Here is a 22,691-nt window from a genome sequence, read left to right on the forward strand (position 1 = left end):
AGCCCCTGAACGTCAAATAAAGTGGAAAAAAAGTTTCTACTTGTTTTCCAAATGTATAAATCTTTTTTTTTTTTTTTTAAGTTAACAGTGAATGAAGTGGTTCCTTTGTAGAGCAGCATTTCAGGCCTACATTAGCTTTTGTTACCCTTTTACTCCGTAACCCTGTGATTAATTTCCCTTAATGTCTGTGTTTACTTGTCAGTCAACTCACAGTGCCTGAGGCAGAAGTAAAACCCACACTTGTCTTACCCTTGGCCTGGGTCATAGAGTGGCAGCTCTTTTATCTCATGTTTGAGAGGTATCTCTGTGCTGGGGATTTTCAGACAGGCATTTGTGTTGGATTTTTAAACGTTCGCCATTTCTTGGCTATTCTCCTCTTGAGAGGTGGGGGTCTATGCTTCTTTTCATGGGGTGGGACGCTGGTGCTGACTTGTCACTGACAGTCGATGTGGAGGGGATGTGTGGAACTTACCAGCTCCTTAGAAAAGGCCATGAGCCTCTGCCTGTTTCACTCCAGTCACTCATCCGTGGAGCCCTTGGCCACCAAGTCAGGGCTCTGAATGTCCTGAGACTGCCTGGCTGCTTGGAAGCCCAGGATACCAGGGAGATTCCTGTGGGTCCTCCAGCCAAGCCCAGTGACCTTGGCAGACCTGTGAGTGATGTCACCTCCAAATGATGCCAACCTCTTGCTATGGCTTCAGCCCCAGCCAGTGAGCCTTCTCTGCAGTCCCTAGACATCAGCAAGTAGCAAGAAGCTATCTTTTCTCTGTCTTGCATGAATTCCTATCCCTGTGAAGCATAAACAAAACAAAATGGTTGTTTTCTATGAGTATTTTGGAGTATTAGTTTAAAAAAAAAACTAAATTCACAATAAACACACCAGGAATAACACACTTGTAGCACATTCACAAGGTACAGAAGAAGGCACACTGAAATCTGGGTTTCCACCTTTCCCTGTTCTGCAGCCTGCCAGCTTCTGCCTCTGGAAGTAACAACTGTTAAGTTTTTGCACATCTGTCCAGATTTATTAGTTGAACAATCATATAGCACTGACACCGTGACTAAGCTTTCTAAGAGCTTTGTCTACTGATGTGAAAGACCTATTTAGTCTTCATTCCCTGTAAACACTCAGGTGGCAGCAGGAAGGAAAGCCTTTTGCTCATTTCAGCTGTTCTCTATAAGTAAAAATAAATAAAAAATAAAAAAGTCTAAGCTGCTCTTTTAAAAGTTGCTTTTTAATGCTGTTCCTCTAATGAGATGGTTTTATTTTTTAATGTATTCTCTATTTAAAAAAAAATTCTTTCCCAGTTTACATTGGAGATGTTAATCTGTTTTCCATTTTTTTCTTGTCTCACCACTGTCTTTCTGTCCCGTAGATACATATATATATGCATATATATGTCTGTGTATATATGTATGTGTGTTCACATACGTGTATATTATGTGCAAACACATTATTCAGTTGTTCACGATCATAATTCTCCATTTAGACAGGTAATATTACCTTTTCAGATCCTGTCAGTCACCTTCTCAATTAGGTAATCCCTGAAAAAAATGGCAGCATCTGTATTAATGAAGTTTTTATACCTCATCAATTCACCATTTGATTTAATAATTCTTAAAGCTTGTGATGTATCTGCAGTGATGGAAATTTGCACTGAACCATTTCATATCTTAATGGGTTTATCTGCTTTGTTTTTGTTTTCTTTTTTTTTTTTTTTTGAGATGGAGTTTTGCTCTTGTTGCAATGGCACGATCTTGGCTCACTGCAGCCTCCACCTCCCAGGTTTAAGTGATTTCTCCTGCCTCAGCCTCCCAAGTTGCTGGGATTACAGGTGCCCGCTGCCACACCTGGCTAATTTTTTGTATTTTTAGTAGAGATGGGGTTTTGCCATGCTGGCCAGGCTCGTCTCGAACTCCTGGACCTCAGATGATCCACCCGCCTCGCCCTCCCAAAGTCCTGGGATTACAGATGTGAGCCAGTGCACCCGGCCTCTACTTTGTTTTAAACATGATGATGCTCTTATTTTTATTCTCTTAATTTTCAGTTGTTCCATGTTTTGCGAGGCTTGTCAGTTGACTTCCAAGTGCTAATTCTCATGACCAGATACTAAGAATGGGTGTGACTGGGTGTTGATTGATGAGCCAGAAGACATTTAATCCTGGAGTTTGAGGTTATGGGACCTCTCCATTTAGAAAATCATTCTTTATATATTTTCAAACAACACATTGGTGAACATATAATGCTTCATTTTTCTTCCTCTCTGGGTGAATAGCCAGTCTTTCATGTATACATTCAGAGAAATCTCTCAGTGAACTCAAAGACATTCAGAAATTAGTAAGTATGCAAGCGTAGTTGCATACAGAGAAAAACAGTAAATAATATAGATAGCCAATAAAAGAAGATTTTAAACAATGACTATGAGTTATATTCTTAGAGGTCGACTTAAAAATTGGATTTGTACTAAGGCATTTTAAACTTTAGTCTGGAACAAATTTTAAATTCCTGAATATACAAATTTCTGATGACTCAGGAATAGTAAAAATGGGTGGGAATTGTATTTCAAATTAAGGATGGAACCTCTTTTTATTCTGAACGTGTTAGTTTCGACCGTCTTCATCCTGAAATTTTCACTCTCAAATATATTTGGAAGGCAGATCTTTTTTTTTTTCCTCATTTAACATTGATTTCATACACAGAGAATAATACTGTGGGTCTGGGATTCAGATTTTGAAATGAAGCATGGACTCTGAGTGGACCCCTTGTCCTTGTGAAAGTGCTCTGGTCTAGATAGCGGCAGTTGGACCCCAGAGTATGGCACGTGTTCCTGTGTTCATTTGAGCATTGTGTGGTGACCTGTCACTGAGGTCATGTGATGATGTATATTCTGACTTCTATCCCAACTGCCACTGTGTTTGAATTGCCAGCTGGGAGACTCCTGGTAAAGATGGGAGGCAGCCTTTGCTGATGCGCTGAAAGTATGTTCATTTCCATCTTCTCACTGCAGTTTCTTCAGATGAGATGTGTACTTAAAATGTCATCCTGATTTTTTTTTTAATTTCCCAAACTGCAGTTTTTCTACAGATTTATAAATTTGTTTCAGTTTTATGACTCAATTTGCATTTTTGATTCTGCCATCAAGCTTTTTGCCTTAAATATTTTTCTCTGTTTAGAAAAATGTACTGTTTCCCAGGCCAATTTTGTACATACCCTTTCATAGAATAGATCCAGAAAAAACACAACACTGCCTTCATTGTATCAGGAGATCTTGAGACTAAATACAGAATGAGATATTCCATGAAAGGCAGATTACAGGCCAAAGTCTTCTGAATAGAGATGTGAAAATCTGAAATCAAATACTGGAACAGCTTAAATCTGGAGATTTTTAGAAAATAAACTGAGATTTTCTATGGGAAACATAACCTAGTTAAGAGGTTTTGAGGAATTGTTTTAAAGACATTTTTAAAAGGTAAATACAATCAAGTGGATATAAAAAGTTAAAAAAATATTAAAAAATTAGAGGTTATAAAAAGTTTATGAAAATCTTACTTTGCAGTCAAAATTGGGGTTAGATAGATTTGTTTATAAGGCCTTATTAAAATTAACTATAATATGAAAATACACTAATAGCAAACTAAAATTTTGGTTTAAAAAATAAGCTTTTCTTAAGATACTAATTTGCTCTCAATGAAATTACAAGAGTAATAATTTTTCATTCTGAAATCTATTGTTTCAAAACTTCTCAGATTTATACCTCAGAAGTTCAACTTTTACTGTGTCTGTTTACACATAATATACAGGGCCCACATCACTGCCTGGTTTCTTTTCCTCTGGAAAAGGTGCATCTTTATACTTAGGTTGGATGATAACTCTCCTTCAAATTTTCATCAGCTCCCTTATCTTCTCCCCCTTGGTTCTAATTCTGCTGCTGTAATACTAAAATGGTTATTTTTAAAGGTCTAAAATATTGTTTGTCTCAGATGTAACATGATTTTCTGCTGTTGGCTTTTTGATACATCTCAATTGTTTCAGGTGCCCAGGAAACCGCCCATGCTGTTACTTAGAGCCAGCTATTCCCCTGCTTCAGTTACTAGCTCTTCTGTTTACATTTATCTATAATATAATATTCCCTCATGACTGAACACACACTGTCTCATTAAATTCGAGTAACCTTTTCATCCGGTGTGACTTCCAAGTTACTCAGTAGACTTCATTTAGACACTGCCCACTCTCAGGCAGGCCTTAGTTGAGCCGGCTCAGATAGTTGCTCAGATGAGACAGTGAGGCAGTGAGGGTCACAGGTTTAATTCACTGAATCACTTAAGCACCAGCCCTGATGGCCCCATTTTCAGTTAACTACTCATGCAGGGTTGGTCAGTTGAAGGGAAGTTGATTCTTGGCACAGCCATCAGGTGGCAGTTGGCTTAGAGTGTTCTGAGTTCTGAGACAATTTGGGGGCCAAGCAGACCCCCTGGTCCCTTGGGGTAGTCACTGGTCATGGGGTTGCTCACCGCCAGGCAGTGTGAAGCTCCTGGGGAGGATGTCCAGACATTTGAATTTGTTCATCAGAGAGGATTTGTTTGCAGGAAAGTGCCGTATTTTAGGTCAAGAATTAAAATCTAGAGACAGAAGTTTTGTTTTAATGATTTGAGCTCTTCTCTGGATTTAGCTGCCTCCAGGCATCCACCTTCCTGAAGATCCCGTGGGGCAGGAAGATTGAGAAAGGGAGTGAAAAGAGCTCCTGGTTCAGGGTCCAGGCCATGATTAGAGGTCTCCAGGGACCTCTGTCCTGAGAAAACCATCTACATTCTCGTCCCAGATCCATCATTCTTGAGTGCTGTGACTCTCGTCAGGTCACTTCAAATCTCTCATTTCACTTCCCTGAGCTGTCAACTATCGGTGGCAGCCCCTGCCCTGCCCATCCCTCCAGGATGATGTGGGCATCACAGGAAATAAAAACTGTCCATGAGCTCTAAAGCATCAGGCCGATGTGAAGGAGAAAGAAAATGTCATCCTCCCCAAGCACCTTCTCTGTATTACCCACTACCAAAGGCCTGGCTTAATCTTTCAGACATAAAATGATTGAACACTTTATGGCACTCAGGAAGCACCCAGTTCCTTCAGGCTTTACCTCTGTTTAATTACTTTTAGCCTTATAACATAACATGGCCCATTATAAACATTTCCACACTCAGAAGAGGGAACTGAAAAACAGAAGGGTCTATAGAACTTGTAAGTTTCATGTAGCTTCCAGTAAGGACTTGAGCCCAGACCTTTGTGCACCAGGCCCTGTGGTCTTGGTCACTCCCATCTGCTACCTTTCTACATTGTCTCATCTCAGTACAGGGATTTACCTACACAATCAGTCTGCACAGTTTTAAGTGCAACCCACAGTGCAAGTGCTTCCTAATTCCCACCTCAGATTCAGGAGGCTTATCTGCAGATGGTGAACAGTGGACAATGGATCAAACATCGAACCCCAGTGTTCCCCAGCGTTTTTGACACCAGGGGCCGGTTTCATGGAAGATAATTTTTCAGTGGATGGGGATGGGCTGGAGGGATTCTTTCAGGGTGATTCTAGCACATTTATTGTGCACTTTATTTCTATTATTATTACATTGTAATAATAAATGAAATAATTAGACAACTCACCATAATGTAGAATCAGTGGGAGCCCTGAGCTTGTTTTCCTGCAACTGGACCGTCCCATCTGAGGGTGATATGGCACAGTGATACATCATCAGGCATTAGATTCTCATAAAGCACATGCATTCTAAATCCCTGGCCTGTGTAGCTCACAGTAGGGTTTGCGTTCCTATGAGAATCTAATGCCATGGCTAATCTGACAGGAGGGGAGCTCAAGTGGTGATGTGAGTGATGGGGAGTGGCTGTAAATACAGATGAAGCTTTGCTCCCAGCCGGCTTCACACCTCCTGCTGTGCGGCCCGGTTCCTAACAGGCCACAAACTATCAGTGGCCCAGGGGATGGGGAACCCTGATTTAACCCATTTCCCATTTAGAAAATAAAAGTGCAGCTTGCTGGCAGCACAGTGTTCTCAGGGAAAACAGGAAATGGGTTAAACTATGAAAAGAGGGTTACTCATTTGTTTCTGGTCTTCTGCAGCAAGATGTCAAGAGATGTCTTTATTTTAATACATTTCCCAGATTGTTGCCTCCAAGGTGCGGCAGTGGAGCCTGAGGGCTCAGAAGAAGCCACCGTCCATGGCACATCCACAGTCCACCAGGGCAGTTTTAGAGAGAGAATGCTCAGGCTCTGGCGTCATCGTCGTGTGCACCCTTGCAGGCAGCCATCTGAAGGTACTGTGGAAATCCAGTCACTCACTCTTCCAAGCATAAGGATTCCAGATTCTTCAGTGTCCCATAGTTCAGACAACTCTAAAATTACTACACTATATTCTTTATTTAATGTGTACAAATTTTAATGTATCAAGTCAATCACTAGTACTACAAATGCAGAAGTAAAGATGTATTTCCACTTCAAGTTTGGTTCACTTTTAGTAGTAAAGAACATCTCAATGCAAGGTTTAGATATTTAGCTGATTGTTAAACAGTAGCTAAAATTGAACTCTTCCTGAGATCGTGTTGCTGCATTTTCAAACAAATGGACATGATGTGAAACTTCTAAATGAACATAAAAACTGAAGTGGTACAGAAAGTTTCCATATACCCTCCCCCCTCAGTATCTTTTTTTGTGATAACATCTTACATGAATGTGGTGCATTTGTTACAGTGGCTGAACCAGTAGTGATATCTTACATGAAAGTCTCGAGTTTGCATTAAGGCTCACTCTGTGTTCAGCCAAAATTGTGATTTTGACAAACTCATAATGTCATTCATCACCCTGACAGAAGAGTTTCACATCCAAAACATGACCAGTGCTCTACCTCTTAATCCCTTTCTTCTTTTCTTAGGACCCCTGACTATTATAGATCATTTATTTTACTGTCTCTCTAGATTTTCTTTCCCAAAATTCTATAGAATTGGAATCACAAAGTATGCAGCCACTTAGGACTAACTGATTTCTCTTAGCAATATACATGTAAGATTTTCTATATCTTTTTGTAGCTTAATGACCTACTAATTTTTATCAGTGAATCATATTCTGTTGGGTCCATGTAACAGTGTGGGTTGGTGCACTCACCACCTAAAGAGCATCTCAGCTGCTTCCAGTTCAGGCAATTATGAATACAGCTGCCCTCATTCTTGTGCAGATTTTGCAATGGGCATAATTTTAAAACGTAACTGGGTAATTGTTTAGAATTTTAATCAGTTGTTTATATAATAAGACTATGTTTTCCTTTGTAAGAATTAGGTAGAATTCAGTAAAATCACCTGGGCATTTTTAAAAAGTTCTTATTGATTCAATTTCTATAATAGACATAAGCTACTCAGATTATCTGAGTCTCCATTGGGTAGTTATGATAGTTTCTGCCTTTGAAGGAATTTGTCATTTTCATCTAAGCTGTCAAATTTGTGAGCATAGATTTATTCTAAGTATTCCTTTATTATCCTCTTAATTGTTTGGGATTAGCAGGAATGATTCCTCTTTTATTTATATTATTTGTAAATTGTATCTTCTATCTTTTCTTTGCAGTTAGCTTGTCTGGAGGTTTATCATTTCTATTTGTCTTTCCTATGAAGCAGCTTTTGGTTTTGTTTAGTTCTGTTTATTATTTCTATTATAATGATTTCTGCAAATATTGGTGGTTTTTTTTTTTTAATTTTTGTGTCTGGTTTACATTACACTATACTTTTTTCTCTAGTTTCCTAAAATGGAAGGTAAGAAAACTGAATTAAGATTGCTTTTACTTTCCTTTCTTTCCTTTTTTTTTTTTTTTTTTATAATTGAAACAGTCTCACTCTGTCACCTAGGCTGCAGTGTAGTAGCGTGATCTCAGCTCACTGCAACCTCCACCTCCTGGGTCCAAGCAGTTCTCCTGCCTCAACCTCCCAAGAAGCTGGGATTACAGGCACCCACCACCACGCCTGGATAATTTTTATATTTTTAGTAGAGATGGGGTTTCACCATGTTGGTTAGGCTGGTCTCGAACTCTTGACCTCAGATGATCCACCCGCCTCCCAAAGTGCTTGGATTACAGGCATGAGCCACTGTGCCTGGCCTGTTTTTACTTTTCTACACAGCATTGTGAATGGAACTAATGCCACTGAAGTTTGCATTTAATAATCAATATAATATATATAATGTATTTTTTTTTACCACAATAATGATTTAAAATCCAGTAATATAGATGATACGTGCAGAAGGAGCATATGCAGATTCAGGAAAGTTAAACATTGTAACTTTTTTTAAAAGGAGAATATTTACCAGGCGTCTTTTTGTGAGGAGACCCTGTCCTGGAGTGATGCGTGCATTTATGTGCTGCCTATGTGAACACTGCCTACTTTACAGTGATGAGGGTGGCTTAGCCAGATACCCAAGCCTGTGTTTCCCAAGGCTCTCCTGATGGTCTCCTTTGCTTTCCTTCACCACCAAGGAGGGTAGCCCAGTAGCAGTTCAGCCCGTGCTTTTACCCCACCTCTTTCACACATGTCAGCCCTGTGTCCTCCGCACAAGACTGCCAGAGGTTCTTCAGCAGCTCCCATGGCTGACGATGACTTTACGTTTCCTAGATTTCCAGGATGACCTGGCAGGGGAGTGGACCAGTGAGACTTCCTTAGAACAGGTTCCAACTGATCACTCAGTAAAGTCTTCTTTCTTTGTCTTGAGATGGGAATTTTATTTCTTTTGGTTTCTTTCTCTTTCATTTGAATTAAGATACGCAAACCTTATCATGGACACTATAGACGAGTTACAGAATTTCTTTGGTGGGCAAATGTATGTGAGAGTCCATTACCAACTTGGAACTTGTTCCAGATGGCACTCATAGATGACAGCTTCAGTGACAAACTGCATGGCAGAGAGCACTTTCCTCAGGAGAAACGCGTTCTTCTTGAAAATAATGGTGACTTTGCACCCAAAATCATTTGGAAAATCTTAGCAAAACAGTTTTTCTTGTGCCTTTCCACAAGTGCCTTCTAGGCTTTATTTGGGGGCCATTGCCTCGAGCAACATGTTCCATCTGGTTTTCTAATGTCACCAAGTAAACAAAAGACCCATGCGCACAGGACACAGCATGGTCTGAGGCTCACAGTGTTTTCCCTTCTCTCTGCAGACGGACTCAGCGGTTCAGGCGAGAGGTATGTACTCTGGGATCATCCCTTTGCTAAGGGAAATCTGAGTGTTGAGAAAGGTGACACTTTCCTTCCAGCTTTTGCTTGACAGCCACCCTGGTTTGAGCTTCCTGCTGGAAATGAGGTTGGGAAGTTTGATGAAAAAAAAAATTAAGAGTTTAATCAACAACTGTGGCCATCCACTGTAGTTCCCAGAGGCAGTGATGTCGTTTAAATAGGCATAGGGGTGCATCAGCGTGTGGAGCTATGGAAGAGAGGGTCCATGTGGAGTGATCGTGAATGTCTTTGGGAGTCTGCATCTTTTCTCTAGAAAGCATGTTCGTCTATGTAAAGCATGACCCAAGGATTGGTGTTCTAGAAACAAAATTCCATCCCCATTGCACACTTCACATCAGTCAATCCTTTCATCCTTCACCACAGCTGTACCTGAAGGTTAGTTTAATATCCCGAGTTCTCAGATTGAAGATGGTGGAGAGATGAATTTCCCAATCTCTCAATTTCCTGAATGGAAAAGGCAAATGTGAACTCAGGAATGGGTAAAAGGTTGACATGATGGGCTACTACTCTGTATTCATCAGACAGCCCTGGTGTAACTTGTCACCATACCAGGGAGTTCCAGCATCTGTGTGTGCATGTGGAAGTATGACAGCCTAGAGAGATCCCAGACACTGCCCATTATTATAAGTTGTTGTCCGTGATGGTGTAAGGCAGGGTAGGAATACAGTGGACTTTGGGGTGGTCATTAATGTGAAACACTCATAGGGGAGTCACAGGCTTTTGACTGCAATGGTGGGGTCATTTCTCAGTTCCTGTTCAAAAGCAGTGAATAATCAGGGACATGTCATATTGTATTTAAAGATATGATTGGACCCAATGCAGAGGCTCATGCCTGTAATCCCAGCACTTTGGGAGGTTGAGGCAGGAGGATCACTTGAGCCCAGAAGTTTAAGACCAGCCTAAGCAGCATGGTAAAACCACATCTCTATAAAAAATACAAAAATTAGCCAGGCGTGGTGACATGCTCCTGTAGTCCCAGTTTCTCAGGAGGCTGAGGTGGGAGGATTGCTTTGGCCTGACAGGTTGAGGCTGCAGTGAGCCATGATTTTGCCATTGCACTCCATTTGGGTAACAGAGTGAGACCCTGTCACAAAACAAAACAAAACAAAACAAAACAAAAATTGTGATGACCACAAGCCTTAGAAGTACTCCAGCTTAGTAACACACACACCCAAGAGACAGCACCCAATCAATATGTGATCTCAAAAACAAGTTGGGTGTTAGCCTGGTGCCCATCTTCCCTGCTCAAATCTCTAACAGTTGATTTAGAGAGGGTCAGCACCCCCACATGCTCCCCCCGTGACAGGATGTGTCGAAGCCAGTGTGAGTGTGAGCAGTATTGGACTCCACAGACACACACACACGGGGTATGGGAAAGAGAGAGTGGAAGGACAGATAGCACATGCTAAATAGGGGTTATCTTTAAATGGGTGGAAAACTGAATATTTTCAAAGTTGTTTCAAAGTTCAAGTTTCAAACTTGTTTCATTGTCCTAAAAAATGGTTAGTGAATAAATAGAATACTTCAGTTAGACTTAAGTCTTCTTTGTAAAGAAAGGTTGCTTCTTATCAAGTAGAAAACCTCTAGGAGGGATGATACTCACAGCAGCAGCACAGGAGGATTCTAGGGAAGAAATGACCTTGGAAGGAATCAGGAAGGGAGGGCAAGTGAGCTCAGGTCAGATAAGGAGGCAGGAGTCCTGATAGGCTGCAGGGACATGCAGCCTGCCCTGAGTGGTGTGCCCTGTTCCAGATGGGCTATTTCACTTGATGAGGCCTGGAGCTAGAAAGCCTTTCCTCCCTGCTCCTCCCTTGCACCTGCTAATGGTCACTCTTTGTCCTCCTAGTTTCCACGGAGGATCCAGTGAAGGAACTTACCAAGGACGACAAGGAAAAGGAGACCCCATGTAATGTGAAGGTCAGACCCCCGGCCTTTGAGGAATACAGTTGCTTTCTTTGCTTTATCTCTCTGCATAAAGATATGAAATATGAGAATCTGACCAGATGTATCATAGGTGACTTGTACAGTGTCCTTGGTGGGGAGAATTTCAGAGGAGAGTCTGTTCTCCACTGAGGCTTGATATTGGACAACAGGAGAATATGATAGCACCAGCAACACGTTGTGTGGCAGTGAGCTTTATTCTTAGCAGATTAATTTAATCCTTGGAACCAAATTACTTACTTGCCAAGCAACATGGACTTAGAGGAAACATCCTACAAAACAAACTTGTGTCTTTAGCATGAGCCGGTTTGTCCTGTTCTTCTTTTGGGTTCCTTTGACTTGAGCACTGTTTGCCATCTGGTTTTCTAATGCCACCAAGTTAGGAAAAGACCTGTACACAGAGGACACAGCATGGTCTGGTGCTCATAGCAATATGTTTTCTGTTATTACAGGCAGCCTCGGGAGTCCAGGACAATGGTATGTATGGGGGAATCCCTCCTGTGTGGATGAATAGTCCAGATGAGGAATATGGCACTGTCTCACTGGCTTTCCTGTAGACAGGCAGCCGGAGTTGAGCTTCCTGTCGTGAATGAGGACCTAGGTTGTGATGGGAGAAATGGTTGTTCCAGATAAGAATCGATGGGCACATTCTGCAGTCCCTGAGAGCAGCTGCATTCTTTGTATATGGGGTGGGGTTGTGTGCACTGGACTGGCTGTGTGTGTGTGTGTGTGTGTGAATGCATGTAGTGATGCAGATGTAGTGATGTAGATGTAGTGATGCAGATGTAGTGATGTAGAATGCATGTGATGCTGACTGTGCCTGAGTGTGTGTGTGTGTTTCCCTAGATACATGTCTCCCCCTTATTAGTGTCCACATTATTAATTAAAAATGCCATCACTCTTGCAGCCTGATGAGAGGCATAGGTAATTATTAGTGAAAATGTAAGCACGATGTGTGTAGTTTATTGCATGCAAAGGACATTGCAATTAATCCAAAGGAAATCCTGTCAACACCCAGGCACATGTTAATTGGGTACTAATAGAACAAAACTCTCTCAGGATCCCTACTAATAGATTCTTTTTTTTTTTCATTGGGAATCCCCTTCTAAACCTCATTTTTCAATAAATCTCACCTGGTAACAGACTCTTCTATTTCTTCCTGGTATTGAAGTGGTCATGACACCTCACTGTTGCCACTTCCATTCTTCACAAGCCTTTTCTACAGCAGAGGTTCCATGATGTCCTCGTTGAACCCACTATTGATAAAGGTTCTTGTTCGCCTCTGAAAGCCTGTGCAAAAACCATGTCAAAGTGGTTGGTTTCAATCCGTAAGTATATCAAATGAGGCAAATTATGGTTTGAGTTTCCTGTGGAGTATGCAGTTGGTGGAAACATATTGTATGTAATTTGAATTGGATTGCTCTGTAGGTGATGATATTTTTCCCACTTCTCAATATGGTGAGGATGCATGATTTTAAAATGTCCCTTGTTTGCCCCAGAACCTATCTCCTCATAACTGAATTCCCGTAGTCTTCTTTAATTTCTAGGTCACAGTTTGTCTGTAGTACTGAGGGGGGCCTCTGCTGTGTGTGATTAAAGGGTACAAATCAGTATTACCCACATTGAGGTTCTAAGAATTTATGGCCGGCTGCCCAGTGGGCTCCGGCGGGAGGGGTGGGGTGGAGGGAGAGGGAGAGGGAATTCTAAGAATTTATGGCCGGCAGGAGATTTAAGAATTTATGGCCAGCTGCCCAATGGGCTCCGAGAGAGAAAGAAGAGAGAGAGAGAAGGAGAGGAGAGGAGAGAGAGAGGGAGGAGAGAGAGAGGCACAGTCTTGGCCTGGGCCTGAAAAGGAGCATGATTTCAAGGGGCAGAAGGCAGGCATGAGGGCACCCAAGCCATAGGGGGAAGCCAAGTTTGCAAGGTCAGGAGAGTTAGTTCAACGTCATGTCCTGGGTCCAGCCAGGATGTTCAGACCCCATCTGAGGGAGAGGCAACAGAGCTTGGACTTTGTGGCTGGTCTGAGCACTGCCTGACAGTCTCCCTAGACACTGAGGGAGAGGAACTTTTTTTTCTCCATGTCGTCGTCGTCTTTCTATTGATGGCAATGACACCATTTAATTCTCTTGTATAATCCATAAGACCTCAGATTGAGAGTTTCTCTGAGATCATCTTGAAATCACCATTCCCAAAGTCTGTATTTTCTCACTCTTGGCTGGAAGAATCCTGGCCATCGCTGGTCACCATGAGCACAGGGGCTGTGTCCTACTCCTTCCTTCTCATCTCAGACATCAGCCCTGGGCAGCTTATCTGGGCCACAGTGATGTTATAATGTGTACAGCCCTGTGCTGAAATCTAGCACAAGCGTGAAAAGTTTTCCTGCTCACCCTGTGCAGTCTGTTGAGCCCCAAACTAATCCAGAGGCCTGTGTGGGTTCTCATCTAGGATGGGCTCCTGAGGACAGTGAGGTTTCCCCCTTGCTCCTGCTGCTCTGCTCCTGTCTGGATAGTGGTTGCAGGGGCTGCTCTTTCTGTGTCACAAGGCTGCCGCTGCTGGGGAGCCCTCTGGACCAGGCTGCTGTCCTCCGTGTGTTAGCATCCCCAGGCCTCACAGGGGCCTGCTTCTTGTGCATGTGCCTGGGAAGTACTCATCCTTGGATGACCAGATCAGAGCAGCAAGCTACTCGGCAAGGAAGCACCAGGGCAGGGGAGCGATGTCTTTCTCATCTTCAATCTTTAAACCTGTGCATTTCAGTGTGGACCTCAGTAGCGTTTATGCCTATTTATATTTAAATTAATTTTGAGAAATAATATTAAAAGTTCAGAACTTCCTCTGGAGAGCCATGCTTCGAGTTACCCAGTAGCCCAATGCTTAAACTGCAGACAGCATTGCCATCCTCCCAGAATGCTCTCTGGGCCAGCTGCCATGAGCCTTGCCTGGGTTCTGTTCACTGCACTCACCTAACTCAACACGTGTGCATCTATGTTGGAAACTCAGGGTTCTCAAGAGTGGAGCTGAAAGCCATAATGGGCCAGTGAAGGTGAATGGGTGAAGGGGGATTTTTTTCAGGTTTTCCATCTCATCTGAAGGCTCACAGCTGAATCAACAGAGCCCAGGGAGAGTCTGAGATCACAGAGGATAGAGCAGGGCACCTGCTGTCATCCACAGTGTGGCTGTGCATGGAACAGGAGTGCTGGGTGTCACTCTGAAGTCACCTTTCTCTGAGGTTTGTGTGTCTGTAGGTAGCTCTGAGGACAGCTTTTCTGAAACCAGTTATAACAACTCTTTAAGTAGTGGAGACACTCCAGGTGGGGCCCGTGGCACAGGGTTTTTGGGGGCAGTTGGGTTACACCTGTGACTTTGGAGTCTCAGCTGGGAGCTGCGAATTCAGTAAATATAAAAGGAAATAGGTGTAGAGGTGTGGTTTGTTCTTTCTGCATCTTAATGAGAAAGCAGTAGGAGTTTTGTTTCCATGGGCATCATGTGTACTCTGCTGGTCCCCATGATTCTTTCCCTGGTGTGCAAAGATGACCTTTTCCAGAAAGCCAGATCTCTCCTGCCTGTGTCACGGCAAACACCAAAGCCCTGCATTTTGGGGGTGGGGGCGGGTAGCATCCTTTGTGAATGGAGAACAAGAGGTGGGTATGCGGGTATGGTATTAAGTGCTGTGCGGGGAGTGGGGTGGGACACAGCCCCTCACAGATGCTATGTGACCCTGGAGACAAAGTTCTTAATGCATGTGCCAGGAGGTGGGAGGGGTCCACCCTCTCCCTTTGCACTCTCAGGACCTGCAGCAGCACCTTCCTGTCCAGCCTTCACCATGTGCTCCTGGTCGCAGGGCACTCCCTTTGTCTCCTGAGGTAGAGAATCCTCCTCTGGGATTACTAAGTGTGCCCCCCATCCTAGAGACCCGAGGGAGCATCCCATGCTGGAGCATGGTTCTGGCCTCCACTTGTCACCCAATCCCAAATCCTTGGGCTAGGGATGGATCCTCAATTAGCTTTCATTTGAGAATTCAGTGTCCAGCTGTCACCAAGGCCCTCCATGGCTGGCAGGAATCCTAGGGTATGTGTGTGGAGGGACTTATGTGTTGCTGCAGGCAGTGGCTCTTACCCTCCTTACGACCTGGTTCTTGTATCTGCTGGGCCCAGGATGGAGCCACTAGGCAGCTGGCACAGGGGTCCCTTGTCATCACACCATCTTCTCCGGCCTGACAAGTTTGTCTTGCTCAACACACTGCAGTCAGGCCCAGCCTGTTCCGTTTCAGGCCTGCCAGGTGCCCTCCCGCCCGGTCCTTTCACAGCTCAGGCAAATCCCGGCAGGGCCCCTTCATTCATGTGCTGACAACTGCGGCCTCACCTGTGGATTAAGGCAGTGGGACAAGGGGCTTTTCCTAGAGTCCCATTACAGCGTTTCTAAGCTTTCAGAAGCTTGTGGGATTCTTGTGAGGGTTGAGTATTTTCCAAGTTCCTAAGGTCATCCCAGGCATACAACAGTCACTTAGTCTGTGACATCGGTTGTTATCGCCTCCACAGACCCCAACTCAGCCCCAGGCCTGTGGCAGGTGCTGCCAACCTAGGGTGCAATCCATGGACTTACGGAGGGCCTGACAGTGCAGCCCTGCCCTTCCCTCCTACGTTCTTATGTCAGAAACCAGTGGGATTGGTGGTCAACAGGGAGAAAGGACATGGGATTCATCAGAAGAGCAGAAACAAGTCCTAAAGGAGGAGGAAGAGGGAGGGAATCGCATGCTGTGCACGTCCTGTGGAGGGTAGCCACCTCTTGGAGGAACGGGATGACACTGCTTTCCCTGTCTGGGCACAGTTACGAAACATGAGGGCTAGGAAAGTTTGTGGGAAGTCAGAGGCCCCTCCCTAGCTGCAGGGAGGAAGTGATCCAGGTTGCAGAGAAGGCTCTGGAGATGAGCACACCAGAGGCTGTGGGGTTCCACAGCCCCAGGACAGCAGGATCCTAGTGCCTTCTCGACTCTAACTCTCCACTTTCCTTCCCATGGCTGCCCATCACTGCTGCTGCTCTGCATACCCTGAAGCTTCTGGAGCAGATATGGAAGAGTCCCACCATGCAGACGACCATCAGCATGTAATTGATCTCCTTCATCCTGTCTCTCACCCTCTGACTAATGAGCTCCTCCTCTAGCTCTGGCCTCCTCTCTCTTCCCATCTTATCTTCAGCCCCCTGAAGGACCTGGTCTCATCGTGGCAGTCGACGTCCTGGGTCTTCAGTGTCTATAAAGTCCCTCTGCAGCCCTCCTGCCCACTGTCTCGGCATTGTCCTGATTCCTGGCCCCTAGGCTGCAGCGTTGAATCCTGTTGAGCAACCCTGCAGGATCTAGGCAGGGAGCTGGGTTGAGATCAAAAGAGCTTGTCCCTATCCTGCTGGAGAGGTTCCCAGTGACATCTGGGTCTACTCTGGGCAACACCCCCCCCACCCAAAAAAAAAAAAACAGGGCTTTTGCTGCCCTGGGGTCTGTGGACATGCGCAGTTGTTTTCTTCCTTCCAGATGCCAACAAGTCCTCGGCACCTGCACACTCACATTTCTTTTGCTGTTCAGGCTTTGTCTCTACTGCACACATTTAATGTGCAGCTCTTCTGTCTGGATGGCATGGAGGGTCCGGGTAGAGGGGCAGGTCCCCATCTCGCCCTGTGTGGACAAACCTGCTGCTCCTCCCAGGGCCCGGGGCCATGGGACTCTGCCTGTTGATCCTTGAGCTTCCCAGTCCCTCTACATCTGTTTCAGTATCCAGGGTCCAGTCCCCTGAAGGTGCCCTTGTGCATGCCTGGGTTCAGTGCCTCCTGCAGAACATTTATATGCACTTTCTGTGCCAGTCAACCCCCTCAGCAGAGAGCAGCACACAGGCCCCAGTGCCCTGTGGATGGACTCTGGGGAGGCCAGGGGCCCAAGGCCACCTTCCAGGGCCTGAGGAGCCCTCTGAGACATGCACACCCACCCGAGGGAGCCCCTCCTCCCTCCTCCTCTGTGCCCCCCCGCCGCCCCAGTGACTCTAGAAACTCTGTGTTGCAGATCTTTTGAACATCTGGAAGGGTCAGGACACAAGACCTTACCCTGGCCCGGCGACCATCTGGATTGTGAAGAGTTTTGGGGATTGTGCTGCTGCTCTCTCCAGACTTCCTTATTCCTTTAATTTAAAAAAAAAAAAAATTCTTAGTTTAACTGGTTTTTTTTTTTTTTTTTTTTTTTTTTTTTGAGATGGAGTCTCACTCTGTCGCCAGGCTGGAGTGCACTGGCACAATCTCAGCTCACTGCAATTTCTGCCTCCTGGGTTCAAGCAATTCTCCTGCCTCAGCCTTCTGAGTAGCTGGGACTACAGGTATTTTTGTATTTTTAGTAGAGACTGGGTTTCACCCTGTTCACCAGGATGGTCTCGATCTCTTGAACTCATGATCTACCCACTTCAGACTCCCAGCATGTTAGGATTACAGGCATGAGCCACCGCGCTCTGCCCTAATCTGTTTTTTTTTTTAAGATACAAGCTGTCATTGTGTCATCATAGCTTACATTTTATTGCTTAAGTAATTTTTTAGTAGTTTTATTAGTTTTTTTGGTCTTTGTCCACTCATTTTGGAGTTTTTGTAATTTTGATTGATGTTCTTTTATGCTTTGTATCATTTTTTTAATGACTTTTACCTTAGTTTTTAACAAATCCATGGTAAAGTTATATTAAGACACAGTATTTTTACTTTTTTAGTAGTTTATATTCCATACATATTTTCACATATATATGTGTTAATGGCCAGGCGCGGTGGCTCACACCTGTAATCCCAGCACTTGGGGAGGCTGAGGAGGGAGAATCACTTGAGCCCAGGATTTGGAGACCAGCCTGGGCAACATAGTGAGATATTGGGAAAAGGGCTTGTGGGGTGCCTGCATAAAGTGGCCATAAAAATATGGGACACTAAGTTGTGGAAAACCACAAAAGGCCTCTGAGGAGGAAAACCTCCCAATTGCCATTATGTTCCCATGCTCAGAGCAAGACCTGCTCTCTTATCTATAAACACTGTACTCAAGGAGAGAGACACTCCTTTGAAGCATTAGAATGTGGCCAGATATGCCGGTTCCTAGTTAGGCCCACTCCCCACAGCTGCTTTCTGATAAGTTAAAGAATAAATCAGTAATTAAAGAATAAATCAGTAATTTCTTTATGCTGCTTCAGCACAAGAAAATTTACCTAAACCGCCACTGCTATAGATTAGGTGTATGACACACTGCCACCCTTTCACCGTTTCACCCCTGAACATCTGCTTCTTAGATCTAAGTGACTGTACTCAATAAATAGTGTGGAGACCAGAGCTTGGTACCTTTTACAGCCTCCATTTTGCACCTGGCCCCCTGGCTCTTTTTTTTTTTTTTTGAGATGGAGTCTCGCTCTGTCACCCAGGCTGGAGTGCAGTGGCGCGATCTCGGCTCACTGCAAGCTCCGCCTCCCGGGTTCACGCCATTCTCCTGCCTCAGCCTCTCCAAGTAGCTGGGACTACAGGCGACCGCCACCACGCCCGGCTAATTTTTTTGTATTTTTAGTAGAGATGGGGTTTCACCGTGGTCTCGATCTCCTGACCTCGTGATCCACCCACCTCGGCCTCCCAAAGTGCTGGGATTACAAGCGTGAGCCACCGCGCCCGGCCTGCCCCCTGGCTCTTAACCTTTATGAACTCTTAACCTGTCTCTTCTCATTCCCTTGTTGCCCCTGGACTTTGAGTACCCTACGGGTGGTGTTGAGGCTGGTCCCCACCATTCTGGTGCCCAGTCATGGGGCCTGAAAGAATCTGGTGAAGAAACTCTCGAGCGTGTGAAACGAAGGACTGACGGACAAAGGACTCCTGAGTACGAAATGGTTTTAAGCTCTGCAGGTAAGTGGGGTGCTCGGAGAAAGCTAGGGACACAAATGGGACAAACTGAAAGTAAGTACACAACGCATTTGAGCTTGCTGTGGCAGCTCTTGAAGCGTGGTGGGGTAAAAGTTGATACGGAAAATCTTATGGATTAGTTTCATGCTGTGGAACAGTTTTGTCCTTGGTTCCCTAAACAGGGAACTTTGGAATTGAAAGATTGGGAAAGAGTTGGAAAGGACTTTTAAAAAGCACACAGAGAGGGAAAGAAGATTCCTTTGCCTGTTTGGTCAGTTTGGTCATTGATGCATGCAGAACTGGCGTCAGACAGATGATGAGGCTGAGTCAGAGGAGGAGAGAGAGAAGTTTGATGATCAGGACTCTGAATAGCCTCTACCAAGTGCTAGCCAAAAGGAGAGTCCAGAGGTGATTTCTGCCAATCTTCCCAGTTTCCCTAAACCTACTCAGAAAATTGTTCAGCCCACGGCTCCTTCAGAGGAATGTCCGGAATGGCCACCTCCTCTTCAGCCCAGTGAGTGCTGGGGGAGGGAGCCCGAGACTAGGCTCACCGAGACTTGGCTTGCCGTGCTCATTATTGCCTGACCCACAGTTCATTATGGAGAGGGAGCAATTCAGGCTCGTCCTGCTGTTCATTATGGAGAAGGGGCCATACAGTCTTCCATTTGTCAGGTACAAGAAAGTGGGGACTTGGAGGCTTGGCAGCTTAACGGTGATTATAATACCACCTCAGCAGGCTGGGGGGCATGCTCAGGCTCACTGGGAACCTTTTCCTTTTAAAATATTAAAATATCTAAAAAAAGCAGTAGGGCAGTGTGAACCTAACTCACCTTATGTTCTGAACTTATTACAGGCTGTGGCTTATGACAAATGTTTGTGCCTCTCTGACTGGGAGACATTAGCTCGATCTACTTTATCTCCTTCTCAATTTTTACAATTTAATACTTGGTAGACAGATGAGGCCACTAATCAGGCACGTAGAAATGCTAGATCTCAGCCTCTTGTTAACATTACCTCTGATCAATTGCTTGGAATAGGGCAAGCCTGGGGTACAATAGAACAACAGTTAGTGATGAATGATGAAGCCACTGCACAACTCAGGTCAGTGTGTCTGAGGGCCTGGGAGAAGATTCAAGATCCCGGTGTTACATATCCCTCCTTTAATTCAGTCAGACAGGGCCCTAAGAAACCTTATCCAGACTTCACTGCCTGCCGGCAAGATGCAGCTCAAAAGGCTATCTCGGACACACATGCCCGAGAGACAATTGTCCAACTATTGGCCTTTGAGCATGCTAATTCTGAGTGCCAGGCGGCCATTAGACCTATTAAAGGAAAAGCACCAGAAGACAAAGTGAATAAACATATTGAAGCCTGTGATGGCATTGGAGGACATGTATACAAATCTAATCGCCTAGCCCAGGCAATGGCAAGTTTAAAAGTTGGAAATAACACACAGAAGTTCTCAGGATCCTGTTACAATTGTGGACAAATGAGACATACTAAAAAGCTATGTAAGAAGGGTCAGAACAGCAAAAACACATCAGGAAAAAGCAGAGGGCCAGGCATATGCCCACCATGTAAAAAAGGAAAACATTGGACAAGTCAGTGTCATTCAAAGTTTGATAAAGATGGACAGCCGTTTTTGGGAAACGGATTGAGGGGCCAGCTCCGGCCTTGATCCAAAATGGGGTGTATCTAACCCAGCCAGCCAATCCAGCCCAACCTATCCCATTGCAGACTTACCACACTTGTCCCCCGCCACATCAGGGAGCACAGAGGTAGACTTGTGCTGTACAGAAGCGGTGTCCATACTCCCTGGAGAGCCTCCTTGTAAGGTCCCCATGGGGGTGTATGGGCCACTACTAGATAGCACAGTGGGACTATTATTAGGAAGATCGAGTCTAAATTTAAAGGGTATGCAGATTCACACAGGAGTTGTGGACTCTGAGTATCAGGGAGAAATTCAGCTTGTTCTTTCTTTCACTCCACCTTGGAGTGCTAATCCAGGAGACCTAATAGCTCAATTATTACTTTTGCCATACATTAAATTGGGAACTAGCACAGAAAAAAGAGTAGGGGGATTTGGAAGTACAAACCATACAGGGAAAGCAGCCTATTGGGTTAATCAGGTGTCAGAAAGTAGGTCTATTTGCACTGTTACCATTCAAAGGAAGAAGTTTGAGGGCTTGGTTGACACTGGGGCCTATGTATCAATCATTTCCCTTAATCAATGGCCTAAGCAGTGGCCTAAGCAAAAGGCCTCTGTAGGATTAGTGGGAGTTGGCACAGCTTCAGAAGTGTATCAGAGTTCTTCTGTTCTTCAGTGCTTTAGCCCAGATGAGCAGGAGGGTACAATTCAACCCATTATCACCCCTATTCCTGTCAATTTGTGGGGAGGAGGTTTGTTGCAACAATGGGGTACTGAGATTTCTATCCCGATGCCTCTGTATAGTCCAGAGGGTCAAAAGATAATGGTTAAGATGGGCTATATGCCTGGTAGAGGGTTAGGAAGACAGGAAAATGTCATATCAGAACCTATACAAGTTACTGGAAAAACAGAAAAGGATTAAGTTATTTGTGGGAGCAGTCACTGTTAAGCCGCCAGATCCAATTCCTTTAAAATGGATGACCCAGCACCCTGTCTGGGTCAAACAGTGGCCGCTCCCTAAGGAAAAGTTGGGAGCGCTTCATGAAATAGTTAAAGAACTACTAGAAAAAGGACATGTTACATGCACTTTCTCTCCTTGGAATTCTCCAGTATTTGTAATCAAGAAAAAGTATGTTAGATGGTGCATGCTGACCAACTTGCGAGTGGTCAATGCTGTAATTCAACCGATGGGAGACTTACAACCCGTGCTCCCATCCCCCACCATGATACCTAAAGACTGGCTGCTTGTTATGATAGATGTAAAAGACTGCTTTTTTACAATTCCTTTAGCAGAGGCAGATTTCAAAAAATTTGCCTTTACCATCCCTGCTGTTAATAACAAAGAACCTGCAGCTAGATATCACTGGAAAGTTTTGCCCCAGGGTATATATTAAACAGTCCCACAATTTGTCATACTTTTGTAGGCACAGCTATCTAGCCTGTTAGAGATCAATTTCCAGATTGTTACATCATCCATTGTATGGATGACATACTGTGTGCAGCAAAAAATAAAGACCAACTTATTCAATGTTATTCATCTTTGCAAAAGGCAATTGCAAATGCTGGATTGCTTATAGCACCTGACAAAATTCAAACAACCACTCCTTTTCAGTATTTGGGAATGCAAGTACAGGATAGAGCCATTAAGCCTCAGAAGGTTCAAATTAGAAAAGATTCTTTAAAAACCTTAAATGATTTTCAAAAATTGTTAGGAGATATTAATTGGATTCAGCCCACCTTAGGAATTCCTACTTATGCTGTCTAATCTCTTCTCAATATTGAGGGGAGATTCCAACTTACACAGTAAAAGAGAACTAACACCTGAGGCCATGAAAGAGTTAAGAGTAATTGAAGAAAAAATACAGCAAGCCCAGGTCAGTAGGATTGACCCAGACTTGCCTTTACAATTCATTGTGTTCCCTACTTCACACTCCCTAATGGGGGTTA

The 22,691-nt window shown here is 44.3% G+C and overlaps 1 pseudogene; it reads left to right on the plus strand.

The window, feature by feature from the left end:
- Nucleotides 1–6,223: 6,223 nt before the first annotated feature.
- Nucleotides 6,224–22,691, plus strand: part of LOC115835053 — a 68,503-nt pseudogene continuing 52,035 nt past the window's right edge.

Source organism: Nomascus leucogenys, chromosome 5 (genome assembly GCF_006542625.1).
Source record: "Nomascus leucogenys isolate Asia chromosome 5, Asia_NLE_v1, whole genome shotgun sequence".
Lineage (NCBI taxonomy): Eukaryota > Metazoa > Chordata > Mammalia > Primates > Hylobatidae > Nomascus > Nomascus leucogenys.